The 5,977-nt window shown below is 40.3% G+C and overlaps 1 non-coding gene across 1 annotated transcript; it reads right to left on the bottom strand.

The window, feature by feature from the left end:
• Positions 1–2,462: 2,462 nt before the first annotated feature.
• On the bottom strand, positions 2,463–2,569 carry LOC125340225. The gene has a single exon (XR_007208709.1). It is a non-coding gene; the product is annotated as a U6 spliceosomal RNA (small nuclear RNA).
• Positions 2,570–5,977: the final 3,408 nt, after the last annotated feature.

The raw sequence follows: 5,977 nt of genomic DNA on the forward strand, positions 1-5,977 counted from the left end.
ACTCTCAGCTACATGAAACCTGCAGATCCATGGTGGCGCCGTGGGACAGAAGCTCACGTCCCCTCGGATTGTCTGGAATCCCTGAGGATGCCCCATATTCTCATTCTGATCTATGCAACTTCAGCTGTCAGTGGATCGTCCAAAGGCAAAACGAGTGCCGCCAGGGACCTTTCATCACACAGGAGATGTCCACATGGTATCAGAGAATATGTAGAGTCTGTGACGCTGCAGGCCCGCTGCAAAGATTGGTTACAGGCAGAAGAATTATTTCTGCTGGAGGGAAGGATCACAACAGGAAGGAACACACAGGGATGTGAGCGAAGGAATTCCAAAGCCATTGGAATTTAGTGTCTACTGTGAACTTCTGTTTCTTAGCACAATCCAAACATCTTTAAAGATTGCTAAGATGTGAACTAAATATGCAGCTTGTGCTACCCAGAGAGAGACAGAGAGAGAGAGACAGAGAGAGAGAGACAGAGAGAGAGATAGACAGAGAGAGAGACAGAGAGAGAGAGTTACAACAATCTCTGAACTCATTTTCAGTAGTTGGTGAGGAAGGATGGGGAAGAGCAAGATAGGAAAGATGTGAAGGAAGATGCTGGAGCAAACGTGATTTCCCAGTGGTGTGAGGGGCCTTGATGAGCTGAGTTCTGAGAGGAAGTGAGTGCGGAGTGGTTGGAGATCCTCCACAGGCCCTTCCCCGTGGGCTTCCGTGTGTGTGTGTGTGTGTGTGTGTGTGTGTGTGTGTGTGTGTGTGTGTGTGACATGGGACTGCTGCAGGCAGAAAAACTCTGCAGGTCCTGGAGAAGACAGCAGCCGAGCTGTCCACGACAAGAAGGTGGCTGGAGATGCTGAAACACAGAGGTCGCTGAGTGAAAAGAGCAAGCGAATCGATCCAATCAGTTTCTTGGACCATCATCAAGAAATTGGCCATGGGAAAGGAGTGGGTGAACAGAAAGAACACAAGATTCAACGTCCTGTCTGTGTGAAATGCAAAGGTGACTCCCAAGGTCAAGCTGCAACCCAGCTCTTTTTCATCTCATAGGCGGGCCCAGGGACACTGGAGCAGGGTGATCACAGACTCCGCGCTGGGATGCAGCGCATGTTCTAACTGGCGGTTCTGAACCCTGCGCCCCTCAGCTCCAGAGGGGCCACGCTCTGATCTCTGACAAGGTGGGAAAACAAATGGACAACATTTGGCTGTAATTTTATACTCATGATCTAGAATGCAGTAAACATCTAGAAATATTGGACGAAGAAAAATATCCCCCACTCCCAAATGGAAAGAAATGGGTCAATATAAATGGAATTAAATATGACCAGGTACAGTTTAGCAGATCTGGAGTTAAAAGTAGCTATGAATATGTGCCAGGTAATCTACAGAAAAAGATAAACAGAATGAATAAAGTAGGAAAGTATTTGAGGGGAAAAGTAGAAGTCCTAAAATAAAAAAATAGTCATTGTATTATGACTAATTTATGTAAATAAAGTTGGAGTTCTAAAATAAGCTACATGTGGTGACTCACTACTTAAAACTTAGCTACTCAGGAGGTTGACACTGGGATATCATTTGAGACCAGTTTGGGAAACACAGGATCACACTTTCTTAAAAAGTAGATAAATTGGGGCTGGGGATATAGCCTAGTGGCAAGAGTGCCTGCCTCGGATACACGAGGCCCTAGGTTCGATTCCCCAGCACCACATATACAGAAAACGGCCAGAAGCGGCGCTGTGGCTCAAGTGGCAGAGTGCTAGCCTTGAGCGGGAAGAAGCCAGGGACAGTGCTCAGGCCCTGAGTCCAAGCCCCAGGACTGGCCAAAAAAAAAAAAAAAAAGTATATAAATTGGATCAGATATGTACTCACCACCTTCCATATTAATTGTAACCCATCTGTACATCACCTTGGCAACAAAATTAAATTAAAAAGAGACAGATGATGATGACAGATAGATAGATAGATAGCCATGGAATATATTCAATTGAACAACACAGTGAAACACAAGAGAAAGAAAATTAAAAAGGCATCTACAATTTTTGAGAATCACTTCTCTAAAAAAAAAACTCTAGCATATTAGTATTTGAATATTTTCGGGGAAAAAGAAAAAAATAACAATTTTTTTATAAAATAATGGACAATTTTTAAGTGATAAAAAAGTATCTGCCTAAATAGTTCAGAAGATATGCAATGAGTTTTTGCAGCTATAGTAGAAACCTCAAATGCATCTGGGAAATTATAAAATAATATCCCAACTACAGATAATATTTGAAATTTTTATATAGTTCAATGTTTGCCCATATACAACTCAAATGTAATTCTAGTTATCTACTTTGAAAACTGGCAGTGTTTGTCCACACACAATCATCTTGTATTAGAATTCTCATTGCTGGGATTAGAGGCAACTGTCCTCAGGGGAATGCATTCATAACCCCTGATACTGTTCGATAATGGATAACTGGGTTTTTTAGGTTTGGAACGCTTCACAAACTTGCGTGTTATCCTTGCTCAGGGGCCATGCTGATTTTCTCTGTATTGTTCCAATTTTAGTACATGAGCTGCCCAAGTGAGCACTGATAACAGTTTTGACAGTCAAAAGAAATAAACTACACTACGTAGACAATATGGATGGACATGGAAAACTATTCTGAATGTAAAGCGATAACTGAAAAAAATATGGGCATGTGGACTGTATGAATCTATCGACACCAAGTTCTAGGATAAGGAGATTTCATACCTAATTCTGGAAATTAGAACATGACTTTCCTCTTTCTTTCTAAGGAAATTATGCAAGAAGATACGTAACAAAGTTTAGGGTATCAGTAATGTTCTGTATCTTGTCTGCACCCTGGCATAATTGAAAAACAAAATCTGATCATCCTCATTAAAATGCACTTTTTAATCCATTTAGAAATTGTTCTTGGGGCTGGGGATATGGCCTAGTGGCAAGAGTGTTGCCTCCTATACATGAAGCCCTGGGCTCGGTTCCTCAGCACCACATATATAGAAAATGGCCAGAAGCGGCGCTGTGGCTCAAGTGGCAGAGTGCGAGCCTTGAGCAAAAAGAAGCCAGGGACAGTGCTCAGGCCCTGAGTTCAAGCCCCAGGACTGGCCAAAAAAAAAAAAAAAAGAAAGAAAGAAATTGTTCTTGATTGACTTAAAAAGGTAGTTCAATACTGTCAGGATATAAAATTCCAAATCAATGTGAGTGAAGAACCCAAATAACCTAATAAGTATAAAATAAAGCAGTGGATAACAGATCTCACAGATTTTTCTGTTTTACTGCTTTTCCCTGCTGTCTGGTCCCGAATTACTTACCTTGTGACAGTCCTCTCCGAGTTCAGCTCTTAGGTCCAAACCCAGTGACTGCAGAGTTGTCCCAAGAGAAATAAAATAAAGACATGGGAGGTTAGAAGCAGAGTCTGCAGAAAGCAGCCCAAACCAAGAATGCCTGGGAGAGGACTTGCCACAAGCTGGAGGAGGGAACAATTTTTTTTTCCTCTAGGGACTTTGGAGGGGAAACGGCTTTCTAACACCTTAATTTCAGACTTTGACTTCCAGAATTGATTTCCAGAATTTATCTTATTTGTAAGCCTACAAATCATATTTGTTTTGGCCTCTCTAAGAAATAACTTCCGAATTTTCCAAGTAGAAATAAAATAGTTATTAAAAGAGTCCATAAAGTTTTCATAAATGTGAACAAGTATTGGTGAATAGTGATATATAACCACACTTGAATAGAGAGGAAATGTAACCCATATTTTGCTCAAACATGCAAAGTAAATATAGAATATATATTCTCTATCATATTTCATATTGTTATTCAATAATGTCCTTCCTACTATGTAATGGAAAAAGTAAGTGAACAATCATAGTAAAAGGAAATAAAGCTTAAACTTGCCATTGTAGAGTATTAGTCAGTAACGTATTTCATCTGTTTGGTTTGAATGGATTTATGCAAATAAATTCAATCCTTTGTCTTCCTTCCTATCCCTCTATTAGCAATCAAGATAGTGGACTCCGGCTCGGGGAATATATACTAAGATTGCGGGAGAAATGGAAAAATGGAGTCCACATTCCAAGACATTCGTTCCGTTTTCTCAAGGACCCACGCATGGTAGCTGGTTCTGTGTGCATTGTGACATGACTGCCCACGGCTACTCACTTGGCCATTCGGCTTCACGGTTCCAGTCCTTCAATTATTATCACCAAACCCTCACAGTTCCACGTGCTTCCGACCCAAGTTCTGCTTGTCGGCTATATCTAAACATTTTGTTTTCGCTCACTAGGACATGCAAGATCTTCTGGTCCCACTCACCATTTTGCCTAGTCCATGCTGAGCTAAAATACTTGTTTTAGAATTACATTACAGAATATCTTATTTAAAAACTTATACTAAACATAGCACTAGACATAACCTACAGTTTGGCTTGTCTAAATTTGGCAGACATGGATGTCCAAAGGGATATGTGGAAAAGTTAAGTGCATCTGTGAATTTAAAAGCAAAAATGAATTCCATCATATTTTAGAGACCTCTATTTCATTTTACCTTTCTACAAATCACAATAGAGGGCTGGGGATATGGTCTAGTGGCAAGAGTGCCTGCCTCGGATACACGAGGCTCTGGGTTCGATTCCCCAGCACCACATATACAGAAAACGGCCAGAAGCGGCGCTGTGGCTCAAGTGGCAGAGTGCTGGCCTTGAGCGGGAAGAGGCCAGGGATGGTGCTCAGGCCCTGGGTCCAAGGCCCAGGACTGGCAAAAAAAAAAAAAAAAATCACAATAGAATTAAGAAACATGGACAGATTTGCTGTAAGTAGAAATCAGATGTTTGCCTATGCTATTACACCTTTTAAATATTGTTCAATACAGTTATTTAAGATTTGTAATTATCCAAACTGTGGCTAAGTCTTTGGTGAGACACGCACATGTCATTTGTTTTACTTTATTTATAGGTATTTTATATTATCTTGACATTTGTGTTATTTTGATACACTTGATTTTCTTTCTCATATTGTTACTTTATTTTATGCAAGTGAACAATTATTTTGGTGTATTAGGTGATTTCCAAAATCTGCAAAAAATCTTTTGAGCTTCCTGAAATGTCTATGATCCTAACCATCTTATTCCCTTATCTCCCTAGAGTTAGTCTTGTTGTATAGACACAGCTTCCCATGTTCCTACTCAGAGATGAAAAAGTCACAGCTATTAGTCTAGATGCCCACAAAAGATGCATGAATAACTACCATACAATGTATGTTACACACTGTGGAGTATTATTCATCCATAAAAAAGAATGAAATCCTACCATGTGTGGAGGAATGGAAGGAACCGAAGGACATCCTGTTAAGCAAAATAATCCAAACATAGAAATACAAGTATCTTTTCAAAGATGGCCCCTTCCTCCTTGCTTTCCCTTGGCCTGCTTTATGCCCATATGAACACATAAGACAATGCCAAGCAAAATGAGCTCCAAGTTATGGAAACAAATGATATATCATTGCTGTAGTTAATTTCAACATGCCATGTGAAACCGTACCCTTTCTTTCCCTCTCATATTCCCTCCCCATGGTTTTACCCCTGCTATCACTGTAACTGATTTTAGTGCCCTGGATACTGTGTACATGTGTATTAGAACTAGGGAAGGGAAAGGGAATACCAACATTGAGAGACAAAGGATAAAAAGACAAACCAATGCAAAATATCAATACTTACAAAACCATCTGGTGTAAACCAACTGCACAACTCATGGGGGGAGAGAGAAGTGGGGATGGGAAGGTGGGGGAGGGAGGAAAACTGAGGGAGGAGGTAACAAGTTGGGTAAGAAATATACATACTGCCTTATGTATGAAACTGTAACCACTCTGTATTTCACTTTGACAATAAAGAAGGAAAAAAAAAGAAAGAAATACAGGTGTTTTAGATAATGGCCAGTAAACACGAAGATAACCAGCTATTTAGAAGAGTTTGAGAAGCAGAGA

Source organism: Perognathus longimembris, chromosome 22 (assembly GCF_023159225.1).
Source record: "Perognathus longimembris pacificus isolate PPM17 chromosome 22, ASM2315922v1, whole genome shotgun sequence".
In the NCBI taxonomy this organism is placed as follows: domain Eukaryota; kingdom Metazoa; phylum Chordata; class Mammalia; order Rodentia; family Heteromyidae; genus Perognathus; species Perognathus longimembris.